Source organism: Equus asinus, chromosome 13 (genome assembly GCF_041296235.1).
Source record: "Equus asinus isolate D_3611 breed Donkey chromosome 13, EquAss-T2T_v2, whole genome shotgun sequence".
NCBI classification, from domain to species: Eukaryota; Metazoa; Chordata; class Mammalia; order Perissodactyla; family Equidae; genus Equus; species Equus asinus.
Window position 1 is genome coordinate 22,458,216 of NC_091802.1, and position 27,886 is coordinate 22,486,101.

General features: G+C 45.8%; 1 protein-coding gene across 2 annotated transcripts in view; it reads left to right on the plus strand.

Moving 5' to 3' along the window:
- The first annotated feature begins 134 nt into the window (after window positions 1–134).
- The window catches only part of SPACA3 (sperm acrosome associated 3), a 35,885-nt gene continuing 8,133 nt past the window's right edge, over window positions 135–27,886 (plus strand). The window contains exons 1-2 of one of the 2 annotated variants that reach the window (XM_044745050.2): window positions 135–2,464; window positions 2,686–2,773. The gene's annotated coding sequence lies outside the window, so the exon portion shown is untranslated. The other variant, XM_070482772.1, reaches the window with a different exon arrangement.

Below are 27,886 nucleotides of genomic sequence, written 5' to 3' on the forward strand. Positions count from 1 at the left end.
AGTGAAATTCAAATGCAAGGTGTGCAGTGGGACATTTATGTGAGAACTGAGGATGGAAGGAGAGAGCCGAAGAATCCTGAGGATGCCCGGTGTGTGTGACTCAAAATGAGGTGTTTTAAGACCCCTGAGAGTTCAGGCGGAGGTGAGGGTACCACCACCTTAGCAATGACGTCCATGAAGAACGTGTTCCCCTTTCTTTTGACATCTATTGGTTTTGAAAAATTGAAAGATGAGCATTTTTATAACTTGAGACCTTTGTGGAACCCAGAAGTTGCATAATTCAGACACGCATCCAAATTGTGTCATTTCCATCATAAGCCTATAGGGACGCCTTGAGCACTCGGCTGCTTCCCAGGGTCTCAGAGCCACCCTCGCTCTTGGGGGAGGGGCCTGGCTTGGGGCGGCCTTCGTTCATATCCCATGCTGTTAAGATGTTTGGAGCTCCATGTTTGTTCCCACTTCATTTTCTCTGCCCCAACTCAAGTCAGCACTCCCTCAGCCCGATTCTAGATGACGAGGAACACACGTTCCCAAGTCCAGGATCAGGGCCTTGTTTGGCATTCAGGTGTGTTGTTGGGCACATTCCATTCTCTCCTGGAGAGCAGGGTGCTTCTAACTGGCACAGTGTGCCCCCAATCCCACCTGGGGAGGCGGAGTCAGGAGAGGGAAGCTGGAGCTCAGCTCTCATGGACTGAAGGATGGACTCCTGATTCCAGGGTACACCTGACTGGATTGGCCACTCCCATCAACCCTGAATGCATCCCAGGTAGTTACCTTTCCTGGCCTGCTGGGGAGCTGTGGGTGGGAAATGTCCACAAGGCCACTTTGACTTTTCTATTTGTGGCCTCCACAAATAGACATCCACAGTCCTCCCGTTTTTGTCTTTTTTCCTCCCTTTCAAAACCTGCTTTCATAAACAGCTTGGACACCAATTCATGCTAAGGTTGCAGTGGCTGCCACACTTGTAACTTGGTCCAGAGCCCTGAGGCGCAGAGAAACAACCCTGAATTGGCATCTCATATACCATCCACCAGGTGTGGGGTTGTGGGTGGGGAAGTTTCCCCTAAAGTGACGCCCACTGTCACCTTCCCTGTGCCCTGGCAAGTCCTGGCACATCAGCTTCCTGAAGCCCTGAGATGCCGCCCTTTCAGCTGTGGGGAGAGGTTGCTGAAGACGTCGGAAGTGCCTGCTAGACTGCAGGATCTCATTCTGCTGCAGTGTAGTTGTTCTTTCATCTCCAGTGCAGAAAAATAATAAGTCTCTGGATAACGGAGGGGGAAGCACCGTCTTTGGGGTAGGAGGCAACCCCATTCCTCTAGGCCCTTTGGGAGTTGGCTGAGGTTACCTCCTTTCTTTGAAGTCAGACGGAATTATGTTCAAATTTGGGCTCATTCACTGTGTGAGCTTGGACAAGTTACTTAACCTCTCTGGTCATTAGCTCTCTCACTTATAAACTCAAGGCTACTGCCTCATTGAGTTGGTATGCCAATCAAATGAAATGGTGTCTGTGGAATGCCCAGCTGTGTGCCTGATACTGATAAGCCATCGTTAACCCTTCTTTCCCCAAGGCCTCCCATGCCCTGATGCAGCTGATACACATGATGTCGCCTCAGTAACCATGGCTCTGTCCAGACAGGAGCTGCTGTTCACGACCTTTGGAACTGAGTAGCCCAAAATCTGGAATGCCTGCAGTGGGGAGAGTGGCCCAGGCTTGGCCCTGCCCCACCCCAAGTGTGTTCAGGACATGGAGACAGTCAAGGCTCTGGGCCTCTTATCAGTGTTCCCAGGGCTGATTGCTCAAGCTCGCATTCCTCCCGAGCAGGGCTCAGGGGCCTCCTCCAGCTTGGGAAACCGCCCAGACGGAACGCGTGCTCCTGGCCTCCGCCTCCCCCCAGTGCTTACCCTGACCTGCCTGGTTCCAGGACTTCCTTCTCTTCAGACACCCTCTGCTCTGTGAGCCCTCATGAGCCAGATCTTTAGAAAATGGCTTACGCTTCAGAGCCCCTGAGTTGCTTGATGACCTCAGACATTTGGGGAAGGTGTCAAGTGAAGAATTTCCATCTATTTCCTCCTTCCCTCTATTCTCTCCTTCCCTTCTCAACTCCTCCCTCCCTGCAGCCTCCCTTCCTCCAACACGTACTGTTTGCTCACTCTGGGGGAGGTGTGCCAGGTGCTGGGGAGATGGAACAAAAGGCACCAGCCCTGTCCTTAAGAAGCAAGAGAGACGGATGAGCAGCTGATTGAACCACGGCTGTGGCCAGTGCAGTGAGGGAGGGATGCATAGCAGGGGGCCACAGGGGCACAGAACAGGGAGGCGGGGAGATCACGATAGTCGTGGAAGAACGCTGGGAGGAGCTGGTGCCTGAGTTGAGACTTGACAGAGGGTCAGAGAAGTGTTGTGTGCAGACTGGATAATGTGGGAAAGTCCAGGGCTGAGAGAGCGTGGCCAATGTGAGAAATGCAGGTGACTGGGGAGGGCTGGAGTATGGGCTGTAAGGGGCGGTGGGGGAAGGGTTGGACAGGCTGGCCGGGCCTCAGATCAGGGAGAACCTTATAGGCCATATTAGGGAGTTGAAGCTTTATCCTGAGCATAATGGGGACCATAGAAAGGCTTTAACCAGAGGAGTGACTTGATCAGATTTGCAATTTAGAAAGAGTCACTTACTTCATACCCTGTCACGTTAGGCTCCAGGACCCATACATTTGCCTGATGCCACTGGGTACATGTTTCCCCCTCAGTCTGAGACGCTGGCAACTCAATCATGGTATGAAGGTAAGGTGGGCAACTGGGTGGCGAGGGAGGAAGAGAGGGGCTAGGCATCAGAGCAGAAAGCGCCGGGGGGCATAATGTGGTTGTGCTGGGTCTGTTGCTGGCCTTTACATGAGGTGTCTCTATCAGAAATGCTGACAAGTAGAGCTTTGAGAATTTGAGGCATGACTGGGTCCTTTCTGGTTCATCCCATCTGTATTTTTTTTTTTTAAAGATTGGCACCTGAGCTAACATCTGTTGCCAATCTTTTTTTTCCTCTTCTCCCCAAAGCCCCCCAGTACACAGTTGTATATTCTAGTTGTAGGTCCTTCTGGCTTTGCTATGTAGGACGCTGCCTCAGCATGGCTTGATGAGCGGGGCTAGGTCCCTGTCCAGGATCTGAACTGGCAAAACCCTGGGCTGCTGAAGTGGAGCGTGTGAACTTAATCACTCAGCCATGGGGCTGGCCTCCCATCTGTATTTTTTTCACCTCCGTTTTACAGCTATGGAAACCAAGGCATAGAGAGATCAGTAACTTTCCTAGAATTAATAAGAATCAGAGCAGGAACTTCAATTCCCCACCCCGTGTTCTTAACCTCCACTCCTGCTTGCCTGGGGCATGTGGGGGAAGTCCATAATTGGGAGGAGACAATGGATGTGGCGTCATTCCATTCACTTCTAATTCTAATATTTGTCACTTAAAAAAATGGTTGTCGTGACCCATAAATTAATTTCATGGCTCACTAATCAGTTACAACCCACAGGATGATGGAACGTGGGCACTAAAATGAGGGCTGGCTCGTGGGTGAGGGATTCTCTCTCCATCCAAAATGACTTAATTTGATCCATTTTAAGTAAAACATGCCTTTATCAGAATAGCGGCAAAAATTTATGGTGCAAAATGGGATAACTAATTTATCACATGATTGATTAGTTCAAGAGTCATCTGTTGAGCATCTACACTGGATTGAGCCTTGGAATATAGGAATGGACAAAAATATAATGTGTCTCTTGAGGGGCATATAATCTAAGGTGGAAAGAAACCCATAAAGAGTCATTTTTAATATAATGCGGTAAATGCTAAGTGAGGAGATGTACGTAATGAGAGCACAGAGTAAGGGCACCAAATCTAGGTCATGAGAGTTGCCTGAAGGTGGTGATGTCTCAGAAGAATAGTCAAGGAGGAGGAGGTGTTGGCTGGGAGAAGAAGATTGGGTGAGGTAGGAGACGGTGGAGGTGGGGGGAGGACAGGAGATCCAGGAATTGCGTGATGTGACATTCCGTACTGTGCTCCGGAAGTTAGTGCTGCAAGTGCCCGGAGGTGGGCATGGTGGGAGATGGGATGGCAGAGGAAGGGGAGGGCTAGAGCCTGGTCTTTCCCTCGAGGTATTGGGGAGCCATTGAAATGGGAAAAGCTCTTACTTTTTCTTGGAAAACTATCAAACGTTCTCTGTCCCCTCACCAGCCTTTAATGTTATCCTAAGTTGGTAGGTGAACGATGGTTTGGTGGTGTGTTAATTTGCATTTCCCTAACTACTGGTCAAGTTAACATTTTTCATGTTTATTAGCTGTTTGTACTTATTCATGTCTTTTCCCCATTTTTCTACTGGGATTTTAATATTTTTCTTATCAAGTTATATGAACACTTTATATATTAAGGGTAACAACCCATTGTCCTATTTATTGCATATATTTTCCCCAGCCTTGTCATTTGCCTTCTAGTTTTGTTTAGAATGGTTTCTGATGCCCCAAAGTTTTAAATTTGGTGTAGTCAAATGTATTGATTTTCTTTCCCTTAGTGATTTCTTCCATTGCTTTTATGCTTAGAAAATCCTCTCTCATCCAGAGATCAAATAAATATAATTGAAATGTTTGAAGCAGCAGAGAGCCGTGGATGGATAATTAATAATATTCACAGGTTAGATGTAGCGGCAGGAAAAAAACCAACAACCAGAGTAGGAGAAATCAAACCTTCGTTTATCCACCCCAAACCCAGCCCAAGGTTAAAGGTGGGAACTGTTAGGGAGCAAAGAGGTGGATGAGGGAGACGGGAGATGAGGAAATGTGGGAGGGTCTCGAAGGACTAGTAGGAGGTGATCAGGCAGACAGGGTGGGTGGGAGTAGAATGGAGAGGAAGCTGCTTGTCCTGAGGTAGGATATGAAGGAACACAGAATGTTTGGTTAGAATCTTAGATGAGAAGAAGCAGTGATGGGAGAGGGAATTGAAAAGAAAATTAGGAAACGCCAAGGGGGGCCCATAAATCGTGTTAAGAAGTTGGGACTTTATTCTGAGAACAGTGGTGAGCCATTGAAAATATAAACCAAATAATTCTTGGTGCCTCATGGAGCCAGTCTGCCTAGAGTTTGGTGTGAGGAGGCGTAATCTGGCAGTCAAAGGTAAGAAGAAAGGAAGACCAATGACAAGATTCCATAGACAATGGCACTGCTTTGCCCTCTCTGAGGGAATAGCCTCTTTTCACCTGGACCAGACGGTGGGGAGATAATATCTTCTCTCCTCCTTCCCTTTCCCTGTGTTCCTTGGTGCTGAGAAAGCCTGGGCTTTGGAGGGGACAGACCCAGGTTTGGATCCTGACTCTGCCACTCCCTAGCCATCTCCTTTCCCACCTGCCTGCCTCCCTTCTTTCTGCAAATTCCACTGGACACCTATGATGTGCCAAGCATTGTCTAAGTGCTGGGGACACAGGGCAGAGATGAACCACGTAATTTCTGCCCTCATTGGATTATAGACTAGTGAGGGAAGCAAATGGTCACTGAAACAAATGTAAAGTTCAAAGTTTTAAAAATGTTTTTAGAAGAGAGATAAAATCTTATTAGGGGACGTGATCTAATAAGATGTCAAAGAAGGCTTCCATTAGAGGGGACCTACTATCTGGAGAGTAAGTAGGAGTTCAGAGGTTGAGGAGTGGGGACACAAGGAACAGTCCATGTAAAGGTCCTTTGGCAGGAGGACAAGAACTGAGACAAGGCCAGTGAGACTGGAGAGTAGACAGAGAGGAAGATACAGGTGACCATGAGGCAGGAGGTCACATCATGCCAGACCTTGTAGGTCATGTGAAGTACTTTGGTTTTACTCTGAAGAGTGATGTGAATCCATTCAAATGGTTTATTCAAAACTGCTGGGGCTGGAGTGGGTTGGACGTAGAGACACAATCAGATTTGTGTTTTGAAGAGATCCTTTTGGCTTCTATGTGGAGAACCAGTTGGAGAGGGTCAGAGTAGACAGGGAGACCCAGTGCTATTGCATCAGTCTAGGCAAGAGAAGATGGTAGCTTGGTCTAGGCAGGGAGGGCGAGATGGAAAATTAGGGAAGTGGATATATATAAGAGATATTTAGGAAGTAAAATAAGTGGGACTTGAGGTAGATTGTATATGGACAGTGATGCAAGATAATGGGGTATCAAGAAAGACTCCAGGTTTCAGGTTTGCACATCTAATGGGGATAACAGTTTGGGGGTAGGGATCACTGGTACAGGAAACATCAGAAGAGGATCAGGTACGGGGAAGGGGTTGGGGAAGAGGTTGAAACATCTGCTTTGGACTTGAAGAGTTGAAGATGCATTTGAAATATCTGAATTGAGTTGAAGCTCAGAGAAGACTCGGCTGGAGGTTTTGTTTTTTGGGGAGGAAGAGTGGCCCTGAGCTAACATCTGTGCCCATCTTCCTCTACTTTGTATGTGGGTCGCTGCCACAGCATGGCTTGATGTGTGGTGTAAGTCTGTGCTTGGGATCTGAACCCACGAACCCTGGGCCTCCAAAGCGAAGCATGCTGAACTTAACCACTATGCCATTGGGCCAGCCCCTGGAGACTTTTCATGGATCATTATTATTAGAGTTATGGCTATGAGTGTGATGCTAGGGAAAGAGTATGGAGTGAAAATAGAAGAGGGCCATAAGGAACTCTAATATCTAATATGATCTTGGGCCAGTTGAAGGCTCTTGTAGAGTTATTTTGGTGGTTAAATGAAATACCTTATGCCCAGTGCCTGACATGTAGTAGGCACTCAATAAATGCTAGATATATCACCCTTCTCTCCTTTAACTAGCCTTTTCCCTTTATTTTATTCCTCTCTGTTTTCTGGCTGTATGTATTGCAGCCAGAGACTTAAACCAAATCTTCCATCTTGAGATGGCCCCCGGGTAACTAGTGCATTTACCAGGCAAGCCTGTTCTTCTCCGGGTCCCAGCCTTGGAGAGTCTCCCTCTTAAGAGATCTCTGAAACTGAACTAAGGGTACTTTGAGCCAATGACCAACACTTGGAGAGCCAATTTTCTTAGCACACACAGCAGTAATACCTTAGAATGATGATCATGCCATCTCGCCTTTCTAGAACATTTTGTATTTTTTCAGAGAATTTTCGTGTGACGATTATCTCAGTAGTTCATCACAGGATTTTTCATTATAAAATGCATTTGCATATTTTGTTTACCTCTAATTCTTTTTTCACTGCTAAAACAATAGTATTTTGAGCAAGCATGCATATGGATGACTTACGAATTCACTTCACTCTTATTCTGGGGTTTGTTTTCTCTTGTTTCCTCATTTTATTTTTAAATTGTGAGTTTTATCTCCCCGGTCATATTCTTTCACATGTTTCAGTGATTCTCAATATCACAGTTCTGTTTTTTCTCTTCCTTTTTTGGCATCTGCCCTCTTCATCTCCTCTCAGCAACAGCAAGGGTTCTGGCCCCCAAAGCCCATTGTTCGGGCACATTCAGAAACTCACGTTTTTTATTCCACTTCACCGCATTTCTCTCTGAGGCAGGTGCTGTTTATTCTTCATTGAAGCTTCATATCAGTTTTAACTAGAGATTTGTTATGCAAGACAACCTCATGATCACGCAACCTCATCCAAGTTCTTCTTCTGCCCCTGGCATCTTAAAGACTCTTCTGCTTCTCAGTCTCAAAAAATCACTCCTCCCCCCTGCCCCTGCCCCTCCCCCATTCTGCATAATACTCCTCTGATTTGCCTTCCTGTATTCCTGATCATCTTCTGCTGTCTGTGTTCATCCTCTCATTAAACGTGTGTCAAGCACCTGTTATGAACCGGACTCTGCTGGGCTCTGGGGATTCAGACACCCACGACCTGGTACTTGACCTTGAGGTGCCCACAGTCTGCAACAGTGGGTTGCAAACCCCATGGCACATTTGAGTCATCGTCTGAGAAATTAAAAAACAAAAACAAAAACAAATGCCAAAGTCCTAGCCCTAGAGATTCTGATTTAATTGGTCTTGAGTGGGACCCAGGAATTGTTATTTTTAAAAAGAGATTCTAATGTGCAGCCAGGGGTGAGAACAACTCACTAGGCTAATGGCTGAGACAGATGTGTAAACAAGTAATTTTGATACATCCTGAAGGCAGAAGTAAGCACAGGGGCTGGAGGAGAATGGAAGAGAAGCCCACATTCAGCCCAGAGCAGATGACTCGGGGCCCCATCCCATTCTAGAGAACGTTTCCACAGAGCCCTCCCTTCGTACTGGATTTCCAGTAGGATAGGAAAAAATGAAAGGCTCTCTTAAAGTAGCATTACCTTCTCTCTTCTTGAAGAACAGAAGAGCAATTATGAGCATGGGCTTGGGAGTCAAACCAAAGTGAATCCAAATTCCCAGCTCTGCCACTTAGCTGTGTGGCCTTAGGCAAATTGCTTAAGCACTCTTAAGTCTCAATGCTCTTGTCAATAAAGTGTGCGTGCGTGTGTGTGCCTGTGTGTGAGAATTGAGGGAGCTAATGTCTGTAATGTGCCTAGCCCATTGCCTCACACCTAGTAGGTGCTCAAAAAGTTGTAGCTATGTACACTTTGAAGTACCATACATGCGTTGATGATGCTCAGTGTTTCTTCTTCCAGCAGAAAGTACTCAAATGACCTTCTGTGTTTGCCCTACTGGTCCAGCCCTGCCCAACGGTAACACACCTCACTTGGTCCGCCCTCATGCACTTTCCAAAGGCTAATATCTGAACCTCAGCCTCCTATGTACACTCTTCTCTCCAGCTTCTTTCTTTCCATTTTCCCCATTGTTTGGCATTTTCTTCACCTCCAACCTTCCCGCCGACATTTCTCCTGGCCCACTGTCTGGTCCAAAGCTTATTGTGGATCTGAACATGATGACTCCCCACGACTTCCTCTGTTGGCCCGCTGTGATTTCTCTAAGGGTGGCCGAGTGGTTCGCTGCTGTCCAGTGTGGCTCCACCAGCCTTGTCTGCTGGTGCATCCCCCTCATGCCAGCATTGGCACAGAAGCCTGCTGCTACTTCTGGTGGGGTTTATTCACAGCAGCGGGCTCCAGCTTGTCAGAGCTGCCGACTGTCCTTCCTAAATGTGTTGTTGTTTCCTTGGCAGCCTCTTGTTTTTCTGGGACAACGATGCAAGGTTGGCTTGGTCTTGAGGCAGTTTAGAGAACTCAATCGCCAGACCCTAAGTCCCTGAGGGCACTGTCTTGGTTTTATAGCTTGGTCAGTTCTGAAATTATGATGTTATTCTCCCTCCAGAGCCTGCTGCCCACTCTCTCTGAGGCTTTCCTTTCTCCGGAAGCAGAGCTCTAAACACTGCTCTGGTGTCCACGCTTTCTCACTGGACCCCACCTTTATCTGTCTCTTCTCTTGCAGCTCCATAGCACCTCTCTGATTTCCTTGCGTTTCCAAGGAATGTCTGTGCACGGCTCTCTACTCCTGCCTGCTACCCTGTCTTTCTTTCCTATTTACCAGGATTCTGTTTACGCAGACCTCACTTTGGTTCTTTCCCTTTTTTATTTTTTAATTTTTTTAGTGATTTCTGTTTTAATCCATCACCTTTACCGTTTTTCTCTCTGCTCTTTCGTTATTCACTTCTGCAATGGGATTATCTCTTTTGCTCCTTATAACTTTTGGCTTTCTTCTTTCCTATAAGAGGCTTTCTCATATTGTCTTTCCAGGTGACTCAGCCCCATTTGCCTTAGAAAAGGTGAACTGACTCCCTTTCCCTTGATTGCTCTTGTTGTTGGACTAGCAATTTCCTCCTGATTTTGTGTGTCCCCCAGGCCCTCTCCTCTGGAGAACATATCCCACACTCACCTTGCTGGAGTCCATGAGCTTCTTAAAATGTGCCTGGGAGATCCACAGGGGCAGTGACTATTATTCCTGTTTTTAAGTTAGAAAAATGAGACGTAGCAAGGGGGAAACTGAGACCTAAGAAGGGGAACTAACTCTCCAAGCTCAGTGGCTGGTAAAGGAAGAACTGGGAAGACAATGCATGCCCAAGAATTCCCAGTTCACTGCTTCCCCCAGTGTTCTGCCCTGCAAGTGAAATAACTGTGTCAGGGTGGGCTCTGGATCCTGCTTTCAGGAAATTACCATAAAACCCCTCTTGGTGAGCCTGTGGCCTTGGCCTGCTGGTCTGTTGGGTTAATGGCAGATGAATCACCATGTTTCTATTAGGATGTCAGCCACCGGGACTGTGGGAACAAGATTCAGCCACATCTTCCCGTGTACGCCCCATACAAGGCATGCAATATCTTTCCAATGGTTTTCTGGTTTGGACGTGCTTTTAGTCAGGCTTCTGTGTTCTGTTTGGATGAGAAGTCCAGCTATGAGGCCAAACTCCGTCATTCCACTCAACTTCAACCTTGTGCTTCCTGCACAGGTGGGATCAGGTTGGGTGTGTGTGTGTGTGTGTGTGTGTGTGTGTGTGTGTGCATGCACATGTGTGCATGTTCAAGAGTAGGAGTTTGCTATTGCTTAAGCTAAGACTGAAAAAGGGAGACCTGAGTTGCTGGGCAAGAGACAACATCTCTCCTTCTTGCCTTTCTTTGGAAATCTCACTCAAACTTTCTCTTTCCATGACGGAGGCATGTTAAAGTATGTGTGGTATCTCTCTCTAGACCATTCTTTGCTCCTGCCCTGGAAGAGGAGTGTCCAGACTGGCTGGTGAGAGGCTGATATTCATGGGTCACCTTTTATAGTGGGCCACTGTGACTCAGAATTAGGAACCAGGTCAGTTGCTTCCTCTCTGACCCCACCCTCCTCAGTGAATCCTCCTCCTCTTACTGTCTCAGTGTGGAGCACATTTGGTCCAGGCTCAGGGCTACTTAATAGAAGGTTTGCATCCTTGTCTGTGTAGTTGAGCTGAGCTTCCTCTGTAGGCCTGCTCACTTCTCTGCAGGTCACCTTTGGGTGTGTAGATGGGGATATGTTCCAATATCTAGATTTGGGAGTTAAGAAGTCCCACATATACCCTTGGCCTGATTGGAATTCTCAAACACAACTTATAAGAAAGCCTGTGTTTAAGAGCTGGAATGTACCAGGTTGACGAATAAACTTGACATTTGCTTCCCATTTGGCTTCTGACCCTTGTACGGCCATACCATTCATCTGATCTCATTGGAGCTTGGAGGGGAGGAGAGGAACATGCTACCTGGGGCTCCTAACATCTCTCATCATCTGAAAGATGTGATGAAAATTCATAAAGCGTAAATGGTGTGAAAAAGTTCACAGGTAAACTCATTAAGTCCAGAGTCACAAGGTATGCTTAGGAGGAAAAAAAAAAAAAAAAAAAAAAAGAGAAGTCATCTAACCCCTTATGAGAATCATTATCATAGCACTGGAGAATGTCATGCTGAGAGAACCTTGAGAGACCAGGACACTCGCGTGGACTGGGTCCCTACTGTATGTAGGGAGCTGTTTTAACCCCTTACATGCATGATTTAATTTAATCTTCACAACAAATGAATGACCTTATGAGAAGGAATGATTATTCCCCTGAACCCTAAGCTCAGAGAGGTTGAGGCACTGTCCCAAGGTCACAGAATTACTTAGTAGCAGATGAGGGATGAGAACTCAGTTTTCCCAAGTCCTATTTTCGGTCCCTTCCTATCCTGGTTTGCCCAGTTTTATGAAGGCCAGATCTGCACATGGTCCCTAAGAGAGTGTGATGCTCCTCTTGAGAGGGGTTGGCATTGAGGAGGACAACCCTATCTCTCAGGTGTCCTGATAGCGGGGATGCCCTTGCCAGATGGACCCTTGGGTGTGACCCTGTGTGGCTGTCCCTTTCTTAGGTACCCAGAGGAGAACATCTTCCTGCTTGGGGATAAAGTTCAGAAGGTGGGGCTGGGTCCTGCTGTGCTGGCTGGTGGCCAGCTATGAATAAGGAAACAGCTGGAATATGGTGCAATAAGGGCCAAGACAGAGCCAGGACCCAAGTTCATGTGCTTTTCTCTGGGTGTTAGGTGGTCTCCTTTTTCGTGCGCCTGGTGCCATGGAGAGATCGCATTTGGGAGTTGGGATGTATTACCCTCCCCTTCCCTTCTGGGTAAAATCCAGGATTCGTGTCGCATCATCTTTCAAGCTTAGGGGTTTTTCTGAGGTGTCTTCAAATAAAATATGTGCCTAGTGAGGACTGGTCCTTCCTGAGGCCCTGGTTAAGTACTACGGTTGGAAAGAGACTCACGACTCCTGCTCATCCCTTAAGACTTGACTCAGCCTCCACCTCCTCCCAGCTTTGGGTTGGACTGTTCCCTCTGCCTGGAACCTCCCTGCTCCCCAGTTCTTCCTCAAGGTACCTCTCAACTGCTGCCTAATATGATGATAGCCAACACTTATGCACCCTTCCATGTATTTTTAGGTTTATTCATTCATTTAATCCTCTTAACAGCCCTATAACATAGGTGTCATTTTATTCCACATTTTTGTGGATGAGTAAAATGAGGTTAAGTAACTTGTCCAAGGTTACACTGTTACTAAGTGAAAGACCTGGGATTGTCTTTGAGTCTATTTCCAAATACAGAAATTGATGGCATGGTACAGGAAAGGAACATGGATTGGTTTCAAATCCTGGTCCCATCGCTTAAAGCTGTGAGTTTGGGAGGTGGCTTAGCCTACTTGAGCCTCAATTTTCTCATCTCTAAAAGGGGGTATGCATCCAACATCATGTAGTTGCTTCTGAGGTTTAAAAGCAATAAACAATGAAAGTGACAATCATTCATGAAAAAGAAATAAATATTAGTTCCCTTTGCTTTGCCTCTTTCAACTTTGGAATGGATAAATTATATAAATATAAAACTTTAGCATAGAATAGCATGTCAGAGCTGGAAAGGATCTTAGCTATGACCTAATCCAATGCTTTGGATCTTAGCTATGACCTAGTCCAAGACTGAAGGGCAAGGAGGTGACATCCCCTGCTCAGGGTGACACAGTAAGTTGGTGACTGTGACAGAGACTGTGAGCCGCCTTCTCTAATATCCATGATCTGATATCTATTCACTCCTTCGTCCTTAGTAATAGAACTTCTGGTTTTTAGTTGGGTTCATGGCTTATCAGAAAAAGACTACATTTCCTAGCTTTCCTTGGAGTAAGTGTGGCCATTTGACTATGTTCTGGCCAATGAGATGTCAGTGGAAAAATCATGAGATGATGTCTGGAAGACTCCTTTAAAAGGGAGGAACCTGGCCCTTCTTCTCCTTTTCTTGCATCTTGCTGCTTGGAGGGCACATCTGAGCACCGGAGCTCCGTCTGTCATCTTGGAACGGGAGGACAAGTCACACCCTAGGAATGATGGAGCCTTCACACTGCCCTGAGTTATCTGCCTCTGGATTGATTTCACATGAGACAGAAATAAACTTCAGTCTTGTTTAAGCCACTGTTACGTGGGTTTCCTGTTACTTTCAATCTAACTTAATCCTAATTGACAGCGTTCAACATGGACTAGAATGAAGGTCAATAAATGTTTGTTGGATTGACAGTGGGTCCCCAAGAGAAGTCTGGCCTGTCTTTTCCCATCTCTGCAGGTATTGGTGAGAGAACCTGGAGTTTTCACAAGAAAACGTGCTGAAGCCCTGAAATGACTTCTTGTGCCTTACAGGTGCGGGCAGGCTTGCCTCTGGAAAGTACATGGTGGCTGGAGTGTGCTTCTCAGGTGTGGGTGGTCTGGGTTCCGTCAGCCTTCCTTCTCCAGCCACAGGGGGACAAACTGCGGGCAGACCCATCCTTTGGTTCCAGACGTGGGTCTGTGCATCCCATTTGCCCCCTGAGTTCTAAGCCAGTGAGCTGAGGAAGCCTGCAGCAGCCCAGAAGGATCAGCGAGGTGGACTGAGGGCCTCTTCTCTTCTTCCTGTGGCTGCTACTGGCATGTTTTGAAATGGATGGTTTCTCATTTTTTTCCTTAAAAAATTTGCTCCTTTTTCCTTTTTTCCCCTTTTTTGAATTAATTTTTTCATTGTGAAATATTTCAAAGATCAGACAAGAATAGAAAGGAGCATAATGAATACCTATTTACCCACCATTAAGTTTTTATCAAATCTTAACATTATGTCATATTTGCATCAGATCTCGTCTAAGAAGTAAAGCATTACTGATGTAATTGAGGCTCCTGTATATTCCACTCCCATTCCCATTCCTCCCGCGCCTCCCCAGAGCTAACTATTACCATGAATCCAGTGTTTATCATTCCTATGTATGTTTTTATGCTTTTACTACATATTTATGTATCCCTTAATACAATATAGCATTATTCAGTAGGGCCTTAAATTTTACATATAAATTATAGCATACTCCGCTTATCATTGGATGCTCCATTGCATAATTATACCATAAAGTATTTCTCCATTTTCCTGTTGATGAATATTTAGGTTATTTCCTTGTTTTCTTCTTTATAACCAGACAGTACTCCTGTACTTATCTCCTGGGGCACACATGAGAAAGTTTCTTTAGGGCAAACGTTAGCAGCTGCGACCCACAGGTCAAATCTGGCTGCCACGTATTTTTGAATGGGCTGTGAGTAAAGAATGGTGTTTTTTTTTTTTTAGGAAGATTGGCCCTGAGCTAACTACTGCCAGTCCTCCTCTTTTTGCTGAGGAAGCCTGGCCCTGAGCTAACATCCGTGCCCATCTTCCTCTACTTTATACGTGGGACGCCTACCACAGCATGGCGTGCCAAGCAGTGCCATGTCCGCACCCGGGATCCGAACCGGTGAACCCCAGGCGGCCGAGAAGCGGAACGTGCAAACTTAACCACTGCGCCACCGGGCCGGCCCCAGTGTTTTTTAAATTTAAATTTTGATAAAGTGCAGTAAAATATACATAGCATAAAATTTACCATTTTAACCATTTTTAAGTGTACAGTTTAGTGGCATTGAGTACATTCACATTATTGTGTAACCATCACCGCCATCCATTTCCAGAACATTTTCATCTTCCCAAACTGAAACTCTGTGCCCCTTGAACACTAGCTCCTTATTCCCCAGCTCCAGCATTCTACTTTCTGTCTCTATGATCTGACTACTCTAGGTACCTCACGTAAGTGACATCATACAGCATTTGTCCTTTCTTTCACTCTTTCAGCACAGTGTCCTCAAGGTTTATCCAGACTGCAGCAGGTGTCAGAATTTCCTCCCTTTTAAGGCGGAATAATATTTCATTGTATGTACATACCACGTTTGGTTTATCCATTCACCCGCTGATGAATGGTTTTGTACATTTTTAATGGTTAAAAAGAAGAATATTTTGTGACCCATGAAAATTATATGAAGTTTAAATTTCAGTGTCCATAAATAAGTTTTATGGGAACACAACCATAGGCAATCATTTAAGTATTGTCTGTGGGTGCTTTCTTGCTAAAATAGCAGAGTTGAGTAGTTGTGACGGAGACCCTATAGTCTGAAAAGCCTGAAATACTTACTCTCTGGGCCTTTACAGAAAAGTGTTCTGCCCCCTGCTCTATGGTATGAAGTCACCTAGAAGTGGAGTCATTGAATGGTCAGGTATGTGCATCTTCAGCTTTGCTAGATAATGTAAGATTGTTCTTCAAAGTGGTAGAACCAGGCAGTGTTCAAGTTTTCTGTAAACTTTTTTAAGTAATCAGAATCTTTCTTTAAATGAAGGCACTGGAAGGGTCCTTAAAAGGCATTGTGTAGTCAGTTGTGTTGCTACATAAACAACTTTGAAATTTCAGTGGCTTACAATAAGCGTTTACTTTGGGCTCATGGGCCTGCATGTTGGCTTGGGTTTGGCTAATCTATACTGGCTCAGCTCAGCGTGGCTCGGAGCTGTGGGTTGGGTCTAGATCTGCTCCACATGCCTCTCACACTCCTTGGACTTGTGTCTTTAACTGAGGCAAATTCTTATCACTGAAAAAGGAAGGCGTTCTAGAGGGTCAGTGCAATGGCGCAAGCACATTTCAAGTCTTTGCTAGAGTCATGCAAACATCCCATTGGTCAGAGCATAGGTAAGCCCAAAGTCATGGGCTGGGGAAATATGCTCTGTCCACCATGAAGCATGGTAAGAGTGGAGATGTATAACCCTCCCATAGCGGGGTGGAGATCTGAGACCAGTAATTAATCTACCACACGCATCAACCTTTTTCAGCTTCAGAAGCTTTTCTTCAAACAAATCCTTATGTGGAATTTTAATATATAATATGGAGAAGAGAGAAGCTGCTCTAATTGACGTGAGGGGGTAGTGGCGGCGGAACCCTGCCTGCTCCCCTTCCCTCTGCTCCCCTGCCGTGCCTCCTGGGACGTCTGGGCAGAGTCTCCCAAGCTTCACGGACTGTCACTTGACAACCAGTCCTCTCTCAGGAGATGTCACAGAGCACTTTTCCCGCAGGATCCAGGGATCTGAAGCCATGCTTAAGAAGGGGAAGACCCTCTCCAACGGTTGTGTCTCAATGTGTGGTCGTGGAGGGGTGCCTCCTAGAGACCAGGGGTAAAGAGGATGCCTCAGGCCACACCCGGCTGCTGGCAAAGCCAACAAACTACCCTAGTTTTTTCCATGGCTCAGCCTCAACTGGCTGGATTGCTGCAGCTCCAGCTCCTCTCCTGCCTCTGGCTCAGGTGCAGGAGATCCTTGTCCTGTGGAACATTTAGCTCTCAGGTCATCAGTCTCCTGTCAGGGGGACTGTGGCTCTTATCATTACTGATTTTCCACCATGGTCTCAGCAGCACCCTTTGGACAGGCAGCCAGGTTGCTCTTTCCAGAACTGAGCCACAGGCTGGCCCCATCCCACGTGGCCTCTCTACTTCTTTCCTCTCCCATTGGCTACATGGGAAGCCCGTGCTGGGAAGTCAAAACGCTCAGGTGTTAGGCCAGACCACACCTCACTGCAGGCTGCAGGATTGCTCTAAGTTTTGGTCCCCTGCATCTGGCTAGACCAGGAAGCAAGGTCCAGCCTCCTCTGCCTCTCTCCACGCAGCAGTGGGGACAAGCCCAGAAGGCTCCTGTCACCAGCCCTACGGCTCTGCAGCAGCCACTTCTACCCTTCCCAGTCAATGCCCCCAGAGCTCAATCAACAGATCCGTCTCCACGTTTGATGTTTCCTATTAGATTTCTCCTATAACGTTCTTGTCCTTTACGACTTGGCAGTGTCTGTATTTTTGTTCTTGGTACCTAATTAAAATAGGATAAATTTAATAAAAACCTTGGGCAGTCACTAGGAAGGCAGTGATAACGCAGGATGATGGAGGCAAGAAGGGGAGTGGACTTGGTGTCTGTAGGGGCTTTGTCTTGACTCATTTGTTCTACAAATACTTATTAAGCATCTATTATGTACCAACGTCTGGGTTAAGCACTGAGAAGCTACTGAGAAACAAGAAAATACGGCCACGTACCTGTTCTCTTCCTGACCCACCTGCTGGGCAGATCTTGCCCCAGATGGGCAGATTTTCCAGCAGTGACTTGTGTGCATCCGGCTTTGGCTGGCCGCTTGGACCTCGTCCCAGCCGGAGCAGCTGTCCTGACACAGCTCCTTTCACTCCTGAGTTGCTTTGCCTTTAAACTTAGCACCTTGAGCCTTGAGGGCTGACTCCTCTAGAGGCCAGCCCAGAGCTGAGATTCTGCCCTGCCCGGCCCTGTCCTGATCTCTGAGCTGGCTTGCTCTCAACTCCTTGCCCTAGACTCAAAGGAAGGGGCTGCTTTAAAAGGCCAAGTGTTGAATTCTTTTGACAATATAATTAGATTAAAGCTTCTCGAATAACTCTATTGCCTTTGTAGAAATTGGCTTCCTTTGTTGAGGAAACTGAATGATAGCTAAAACCATTTTCCCTGGAGAAAGGAAAGATTTAACCTGAAGAAGAACGAGTTTCTACTTCTTATTGAAAATGTTTAAGGAACCAGAACTGCCTGTCTTTTTCACGTGGATGCCACTGCCCGCTTCTGTCTCCTCTGTCTTCCTGTCTGTCTGTCAGTTTCTTCTGCCAAGCCTGATTCTCTCCCTACTCCCAGCAGGAGGAATACACAGCCGGCAGTTCATGGATCTGTCTCACAATCCCATGAGCTCCGTGCACAACAACAGGACTCTGTTTTAAGCGTGTCCTTCCGAGCTCAGCTGCAGCCCTCCCTGTGGGAGTCCTAGTGGATGCTGGTATTCTGGACTTTAGATCCAGTTGAGGGGCTTAGGCTCTGATCATTCCTCGGGGGTTGTGTCTCCTTTTAAGTTGAGTGATTGGTTTTAGACGTTTAGCCTTAGGACTTGGCATTTCAGAATGTTAGGTCTGCATAGCTTAACTTATCTACATCCTTGTTGACCTTTAATCAATAGACGACGGTCTTGGTTTAACCATGGGATGGATTCTGTTTTACAAGACTGCTTTCTTTACCCGGGCTCAGGGGTAGGATGACGCCTTTCCCATTTTAAACAGTCAAGGGTAGTCATCTTTATCTCCTCTGACTCACATGTTCTTGGGGGTGCAGTGGAGGAAGGGAGAAGATACTAAGGTTGAAAAAACACAAGTATATGTGCTCCATCCTTCAGATCCTCATCTTGATTAAACGCCCAGTGTTTGCTTTTCATTATGTAAAATGGATGTATTTGTGTGTGTGTGTGTGTGGGGGGGTGTGGGTGGGTGTGGGTGTGTGCGTGGGTGTAGGTGGGAGGGTCACACAGGCCACCAAACATCTTTCTTGTGGAACCGTAAGAGGGTTTGACAATGTCTGTGATTTCTCATGGAAATCTTAAATATGAAAGCAATTGAACCTAGGCAGGGAATACACTGACTGGGACCCCCCTGTGGCTCTCAGCATATAATAATGAGAGGCAATGTTGACAATTAGGCCACTCAGTGGAGAATGGTAGAGGAGCGGTTTGATTCAGGTCAGACTTGGCATCAAAGCTCTGCACCCCACTCGGCATGGACTGGGCTGTTGGAGTGGTTCTTCCAGTGGAAACTTTTTTCTCTTTCTGACAGAAACGTTTCTCCTTAGGATGGATCAGAGGCCCAAACACAGGCCCATGCATCTCCAAAGCCCTCCTTCCTTCTGCCTCACCAGGCTGCCTGCAAAGCCCAAGCTCCATAGCTGCCTCTTGGAAAGGTCTGAAAAAATGTGATTCTCGTCTCAAAGGTCCCTCTGCCCTGGTGCCCATTGAATGAGGACATTTTTTGGTAAATCACAGGACCTTTGAAACTTTTTCCCCTGCTGATTCTTTACGATGGTTTTCTTAAAAAAAAAAAAGACAAAGTTTACTAAACGCCGACTATACATAAGCTTAGTGCCTTTTCCTCCTCACACATGTAGGAATGGTGAAGTAGGAGTGATCACTCCTTTACTATAGTTGGAGAAATGGAGGTGAGGAGAGTCTCTTTTTGGCTTATGGAGACTCAAGACACCATAAGCAAAATCAACAGGCGGGTCGCTAGGAAGCATGGCTGGAGGGTGATAGTGCCAGGAGGGGCCATGTAAGTCGTCAAATAAAACCAAGACGTCTCATTTTATAGGTTAGGAAACTGAACGTGACCTAGAGACGAGGTGGCCTGTCCAACCTCACGCAGAAACTAGGAGCAGAGTGAGAACCAGGCCGAGACTGCTCTGTGCTCTGTGTCAGGGTGTTTTGATCTTGGTGCTATTGACATTTTGGGCTGAATAATTATTTTATGAGGCTGACCTGTGTGTTGTAAGATGTTAAGCCGCATCCCTGACTTCTGCTCACTAAATGCCAGTAGCATCCCTCTCCCTAATTGTGGTAACCAAAAGTATCTTCAGTCGTTGCTAAGTGTCCCCTGGGGGACAAAATCACCCCTCGATTAGAACTACTTTGGGCCCATTGAACAGCCTGAACCTGGATCTCAGGTCTTTGCTTGCAGTTTGGGAAGGAAATTGCTTTGGGGTGCTAAGGGGAGAAAGTCTTTCCTCCCAACCCAACCCCCCAGCACCTTAGGAGAGCTCTGCTGGGGTCTCTGATGTCAGCCGGGAGGGAAGAGCTCTCCGAGAGGTGTGGGGAAGGTGGCAGAGGGGACACAGCAGGAAAGTCAGACTTTCTAGGAGGCGCATCTCATTCTCCCCATTCCAGAGATGAAGACGTAGGCATTCAGAGGGTTGAACATGCCCACAGAACCAAGAATGACTTCTCTTCTACTCATCATAGAGTGCCCCAGACAGTACCCAGGGTAACTGTCCCGCCGTTTGTGCTCTGGGCCCGTGAGCAACAATGTGGGAGGACTCCTCTTACGTACTGTCAATTACAAGACGAGTGTGTTAATATGAAATTATCTTCTGGAAAGTCAGATCTGGTCCCTGCCCTGACTCTTGCTTGCTGTGGGCCCTGGAGCAATTTGCTTTCCCTTTGGGGATCTTTGTCCTCCTGTTCATAAAATGAGGAGGTCCGACTGCACCGGTGGTGGTGTGTCATTTTCCCGCTGTCCCCATCAGCCTCCCCACACCTCCAATCTTGAGACTCAAACAGGGCAAATAAAGGTGTTTTCAGCTCCTTTATTGAGTCCTATGGAGGAATATGTGTATTCTTAAAACTCAGATTAACCTGCCTTATTGACAGGAAGGATGTTCATAAAAACAACTTTTTAGGCACTAAAATGTTAATGACTGGGCCTTTGTGAGGAACAGCAACATGGAGGCAACCATTTATCCTAAAATTACACCATGAACCATTTGACAAAGTGAGACAGGGCACAGGTCTGGCTGGGTGTGATCTCAATAGTCTCTTAGGGCTGATGTATATTTATATTTTTGGGTGCAAGGAGAGCGCTCTCTGGTGGTAAATCCTCAAGCTCCGCCAAAGCTGAATGTTGTCCAGTGGCTCCCACAGAACAGCGCGGAGGGGCTTTGGAACAAGACCAAAGTTGGGTTATTAAGAGAGTAATCAGAGAATCATATTTTTGGAACCTTTCAAGAGGCAGTGATGGATCTTGGGCTTTGCAGTCAAAGACCTTGGGTTTTGGAGTCAGACTTGGTTACAAATCGCTTTTTCAAAGCTGTATGCCCTTGAGTAAGTTACTTAACTTCTTTTAGCCCCATCTTATCTGTGAAACTGGGATGACAATACACACTTCTCAGGGTTGTTTTAGGAGTAAACAAAGGAAGTAGGGGTGGAGAGAGTGACTGAAGATGAAGCTGGAAAGATATGGCCTGATTATGAAGAGTTTATGTACCAGCTAAAGAGTTAAACTTGATTCCAAGAACAAGGAAGCCCATGGAAGCTTGTAAGCAAAGGTGACATGATAGGACTTGTGTGTTGTAAAGATAACTGGTGGCAGTGTAGACAATGGAGAGGCCTGAGACTGGTGGTGGTGATGGAGCTGGAATACATGGGAAAGATATTTTAGAAGTAGAATTGATGGAATATGGTGGGTATTGAGATGGGAGGGGAGAGGAGAGAGGGTGCAGACAGAAATGGCAACATGCATATGTATAGCTATTAAAGTGCTTTCCCATAAGCCTTCTTACCTGATTCTCACAATAGTTTTATGGGCTAGACATTGTCATTTTATCATTCTCATTTTATATGTAAGGAGAGTGAAGCCGAAGGATATACAATTAGTAAGTGGCAAAATGAGAGCATTATTCACAGGTCTTTGAGCCTCTGTCTCTTAGATCACATTGCCTCTCAAGGTTCAGCGTGCAGTCACGACAGAGGGAGAGGCAGGCTGGGCCCAGAGTTGGATGTGCATTGGCCCCCAGGTTGTGCAATCTCCCTGGTTGCTAGGAGGCTCTGATAACTAGAGTCCCCAGGTTGCTAGGCAACCTGGGTTGCTAAGAATCTCAGTTTATTATAAGTCTTGGGTTGTTAGAAGCCCCAGGTTATTCAATTTTTCAATTTATTAAAGGCTTCATGGTTCCCAAAGCCCCAAGTTATTAGAGACATCAGTTCTTAGAGGCCCCAGGCTCCTAGAGCTCTAGGCTCTTGAAGTCATCAGGGGGTTAGCCCACCCTGGTTGCTAGGAATTGCAGGATTTTAGACGCCTGGCTTTGTGGACGCCCTCAGCTTTTGAAGGTGTCAGTTTACTGGAAGCCTCATTTTTTTAAGCACCTCCAGCTTGTGAGGGTTCTCAAGTTGCTAAGGACATGGACTCAGATTTTTAGGACCCACGGCTTCCAAAGCCATGGGTCAGGCATGCAATTTTCTTCCTCCCATTCAGCCTCTTTCTGTCTGGTTGGCTGGTGTCACTGATGCGTGATGTTTCTCTCGTAGGTGACCTTGGTCAGCTCCCACGGCTGCACTGACTCATGCGTTCTACTCAGCATTCTAACCACTTAGGCGCTGGCTTGAACGCCTACTGTAGAGCAGAAACTTGTGGCCATTCTAAATAAACCAGGTGTTCTAGTGCGTTTGGGTTATGTTTATGTTCTAATCATTCACCCTCTAGCTAGTCAGTTTTAAGTAATCTTAAATTAGACTTTGTGAAAAATTTCAGAGTTGACTGCCCCTCATTTCCAATGATTTTATTAGATTAGTCAGAACAATAAAACCAGCCTGGGCCTTTTTGCTTTTTAAAAAAACTTTTTATTTTCAAATAATTATAGATATGCAGGAAGTTGCAAAAATAGTAAGGAAAGATCCCCCGTGTCCTTCATTCAGTTTCCCCCAATGGTTACATCTTACATCACTACAGCATGAGATCAAAAGGAAGACCCTGACATTGCTACAATGTGTGTATATAGTTCTATGTTGGTCTATAACGTGTAGGTTTGTGTTTTCACCACCACCATCAAGATACAGAACTGTTCTGTCACCACAAAATCTCCCTTGTGCTATCCCCTTGATAGCGATGTTCATCTCTATCCCTCCCCAACCAGTGTTTTTAAATGTATTTGCCTAACCTTTATCCAATGGGTGAGTGCCTCGCCCACTAATAGGTCAAGGAAATACAGAGGTAAATATAACATACCCCTTGCCCTGGAAGAGCTCACAGACGGGGCTACAGTCACGAGCACCATAAAGTGTAGAGTAATGTGGTTGTTCCGTGATAGGGATGGACTCAAGGTGCAGGGGCAAGAACATAGGTTGGAGGGTTCGGGAGGTAGAGAGTGTTGGATTAACCTTTTCTGCAAAAGTTACAATGCTGGGCTGATTTCGAATGATGAAATGGAGTTATCTGGTACCCGCTGAAGAGAGATTTTAGGCAGATAGGTTTGGGGAAGAGTGTGTAGTTCAGACGGTGGGAGCCCAGTTGGAGAAGTGGAAGAGGACAGACTGTGGAGGACCATCAAGCTGCTGAACCGAGTCAGATGAACTAGTCCTGCAAGTGATGGAGATCCATTGAAAGGTTTAAAAATGGGCAATGTTGGATTCAGCACTATTATTTAGATGTAGAGAGACCAGGTAGGAAATGATTTCAGTCCCAGATAAGATACGCTGAGAGCATCAACAAGAGTGGTGGGAACAGATATGGAAGAACCATTTTGACCCCTGAAGGACTTCAGGATGGAAAGGGGGAGTATGACGGGGATGAACAAACACTTTTTCCAAGATTGATGTTTGTCCTTTTTCTTTAGGCTGTGTCTGTTTCCCTGAGAGCAAAGCCCTAGGATAGAAGTTCAGGAAGACGAATGCTAGCAGAGTAATTCCCTGCTTATCCGGAGATCTGGTGACTTCAGGGAGGGCCAACACAGCACGAGCCTGGATGAAGAAAAGGCCTCTGATGAGTTAAAAGGAGCACATGATTTTCCTTTTCCACATCCTCCAGGCCCTTTGACTCAGAGCTTTTTTGACAATTCATGTGCAGTTCTCTAAAGTATGGTTATTTGGTTTCTTCCTCCCCAAATAAACAAGAATGAAAAACTACCTTTTAGTGAGTGTCTGCTTGGTGCCAGGTTCTGTGTCAGGTGCTTTGGGTGTTATCTCATGAGTCCCCTCAACACCACCCTGGGTGGTGGTTTTTTCCATTTTATAGGTGAGGATATTGAGGCTCAGCAAGGCTCAGCACCCTGCCCAGGTCACGGAACTACTAAGTTTTGTGACATCAGGACTCCAGCCCCAGTCTGGCTGCTTTTGGCCAGCTGCGTGGTACTGCAGAAGCCACAAGTCATAAGAGGGGAGGGAAGAGTGTCAGCCAGCAGTGGCACCGGGTCAAAGAGGGAAGAATGTGGATTGAGGAACCTGACAACTGTTAAATGGTTTTTCTACCAACTTCACACAAACAGTGTATCAGCATTCTCTAGAGGAACAGATCTAATAGGATGTGTGTATGTGTGTGTGTGTATCTATGCTAATAGGATGTGTGTGTTTATATATGTATATAAATATGTATGTATGATATATCATGATATGATATATATAGAATACATATATATGTATGTATGTATGATAAGGCTCATGCAATTACGAGGTGAGCAAGTCCAAGATCTGCAGGATGAGTTGGTAAGCTGGAGACCCAAGAGAGCCAATGATGTGGTTCCAGTCCAAAGGCTGACAGGCTCGAGACCCAGGAAGAGCAGAATATTCAGTTCGAGTCCCCAGGCAGGAAAAAAGCCAATGTCTCAGCTTGAACACAATCAGGCAGGAGGAATTCCCTCTTATTTGGGGAGCATCAATCTTTGTGTTCTATTTTCAGGCCTTCCGTTGGTTGGCTGAGGCCCACCCACATTAAGGAGGACAATCTGCTTTACTCAATCTACGGATTTAAATGTTAACCTCATATCATGCACACTATAGTGAATATAGACAATAATATTGTATTGTAATCATCAAACTTGCTAAGAGACTAGAACTTAATTATTCTGACCACTAAAAAGAGAAATAATTATGTAATGTGATGGAGGTGCTAATTATCGATACAATCATAGTCATAATATATAAATGCGTCAAATTAACATGCTGTATACCTTAAATTTATATGTTATATGTCAAATATACTCCAATTAAAAAATGTTAATCTCATCCAGAAACACCCTCACAGAAACACCCAGAATGTTTGACTAAATATCTGGACACTCTGTGGCCCGGTCAAGTTGACACAGAAAATTAACCATCACAAGGAGGAAGACGGAATGATAGAGACACAAAACTAGAAGAATATGCTGCTGTGAGGCTATTTAGTGTAGGGTTAGTGACTTTGCATGTCTCAGTCTTCCTGAGGACAACGTCTTGCAATTACAGCCACATACTGTGATCGATGATGAAAATAACGAGGACACAAGTCATTGAGAAGAGGTTAATTGCGTTTTCAATGTACTAAGTTTGGCGTGGACCGGGTGAGCAGGTCTTTCTCTAGGAGATCCAGGCTCTCCCTGCTTGTAGCCAGAGGAGGACTCACTTTTTCATTGTCCTCAGTGAGCCTGCACACTCTTTGGGACCAGCCTCGGGGTTCTCCTCTGGGCTAAAGTTCTTCTGAATCAATCGCCTAGGTGATTTTCACTCGTTTCTTCATTTCTTCACTCAGCATTTTTGATCTTGTTCTCAACACTGGAAAAATAGACATGAAAGACACATTAAGCGTCTCCTAGTCTGGTGGGAGTGATGGAGAAAGAAGATATTGATGTAGTGTGATAGATGCTAAGATTACAAATTAGCATCAGATGCCGTGCAAGGATGTAGGGGAACCTAAATCAGCCCAAGGAGGCCTGAGGGGGAGGCCAAGCTTCAGTGACACTTTAAGGAGGACTAGAAGCTAGCCAGGGAGTGGGGCAGAAAGGGTGTGTTTGACAGAGGGAATAGCATATACAGTAGCATATAAAACATGGATGCAAAACATTATTACACATTTAGAGAACTATAGAAAGTTTGGTTAGAGTAGTGGCTCTCAGCCTTGGCAGCACTTTGGAATCACTGGGAAGCATTAAAAAAAACACTGATGGGGGCCGGCCTGGTGGCGTGGTGGTTAACTTTGCACGCTCTGCTTTAGTGCCCAGGGTTTGCAGGTTCAGATCCAGGGTATGGACCTACTCACCGCTCATCAACTATGCTGTGGCAGCATACCACGCACAAAATGGAGGAAGATGGACACAGATGTCAGCTCAGGGACAATCTTCCTTAAGCAGAAGGAGGAAGATTGGCAGCAGATGTTAGCTCAGGGAGTGTCTTCCACACCAAACAAACAAACAAACAAATAAATAAATAAATAAATAATATCTATGACTGGGCCCAACCCCCAGGGATTTGGGTGTAACTGGCCTGGGGCAGGGCCAGGCATCAGTATTTTTTCTAAAGTGCCACCAGCTCTGAGAACCAGGAATGTAATAGATGCTATTGGAGAACTTAAACCTGAAGGAAGCCGATGAAGGACCCTTGCCAGGATGTGGCCAAGAATCCGAGTTTGCTTTGGCAGAGCTGGAAAGACTTGTGCAGAGCTCAGCAGAGAAATATAGACCCGCTCATCGCCAGCTGGGGCCTTGTCTGCCCTCGCCACTGCTCCTTTTGAGCCCTTGTTTCTTATTCCCCATTTAAAAGTGAATGTCAAGAGAGAAATAACAAAACATACAATAAAATAAAATAAATCGAAAGATTACTCGATAAAAAGAAGCAATAAAGTAGTAAAAGCAGGCCGACATAGTAAAAACCCCAAAACTCAAGCAGATGGAATCACCACCAGGGGCCAGACAATAAAAATCATGGCTGAAATGTACTGATCTGAGTGGTTAGCATCTTCACACATTGAGGCAGTGGAGGGACTCTTTCCATTTTACAGAGGAGCAAATTGAAGCTTGGGGAGATTAAGGACATCGTTCCAGTGGACAGGCTGGGTAACACCTCATTTTATAGACGAAGAAATGGGTGTTAACCTGCCAAGACTAAATAGCCAGTCAAGGGCAGAGCAAAGACCTTGAACTCAGACTTATCTAACTCTAGTCAGAGCTCTTGCCCCTGAATAAAGGCTCAAGCCCAGCTGAGCATTGGAGTTATTTGGGGAGCTTTTAAGAAATACTGATGCGAAAGCCGTTTTGTCAAAGACAAGCAAATGGCCAAAAGGTATGTGAAAAAAATGCTTAACATCACTGATAGTCAGGGAAATGCAAATCAAACCCACAATGAGATATCACCTCACACCCGTCGGGATAGCTGTTAGCAAAAAAGCAAAAGACAAGTGTTGGTGAGGATGTGGAGAAATTGGAACCCTTGTGCACTGTTGGTGGGAATGCCAAATGGTGCAGCCACTATGGAAAACAGTTACTGTTGGAAGTTACTGAAAAGTTTAAAAATAGAACTACCGTATGACCCAGCAATCCTGTTCTGAGTATTTATCCAAAAGAATTGAAATCAGGATCTCAAAGAGGTCCTATGTTCATTATAGCACTATTCACAACAGCCAAGACATGGAAACAACCTGAGTGTCCATTGACAGATGAATGGATAAAGAAAATGTGGTATATACACATAATGGTGTACTATTCAGCCTTAAAAAAGAAGGAAATTCTGCAATATGCAACAACACAGACGAACCTCGAGGACGTTATGCTAAGTGAAATAAGCTGGTCACAGAAAGACAAATGCTGCATGATTCTACTCATATGAGGTATTGAAAACTGTCAAGTTCACAGAATCAGAGTGAAATGGGGGTTGCCAGGGCCTAGGGGGAGGGGGAAATGGAGAGTTACCAATCAACGGGGATAGAGTTTCAGTTAAGCAAGATGAGTAAGTTCTAGAGATCTGCTTTTCAGCATTGCACCTGTGGTCAACGGTACCATACTGTACACTTAAAAATTTTTTACGAGGGTAGATTTCATCTTAAGTATTTGTACCACAATAAAATTAAAAAAAAAAAGAGAGAGAAGAAATCCTGATGTGATGCTGCGCCAACCCTCAGTTCTAACCTGGTCAGCCTGGGCCGGGGCCCAGGTGGAGAGGGCGAACACAGTACAACTTAGCATGTTTATGGCTGAGCTCTGCTCTCAGTAGTAATTGCACCCATGTACTGAGCACCCTGAGCACCAAGCACTATACTTTAACTACTAAGTACTAAGCACTTACAAAGATGTTTCAGGTACTGTTAT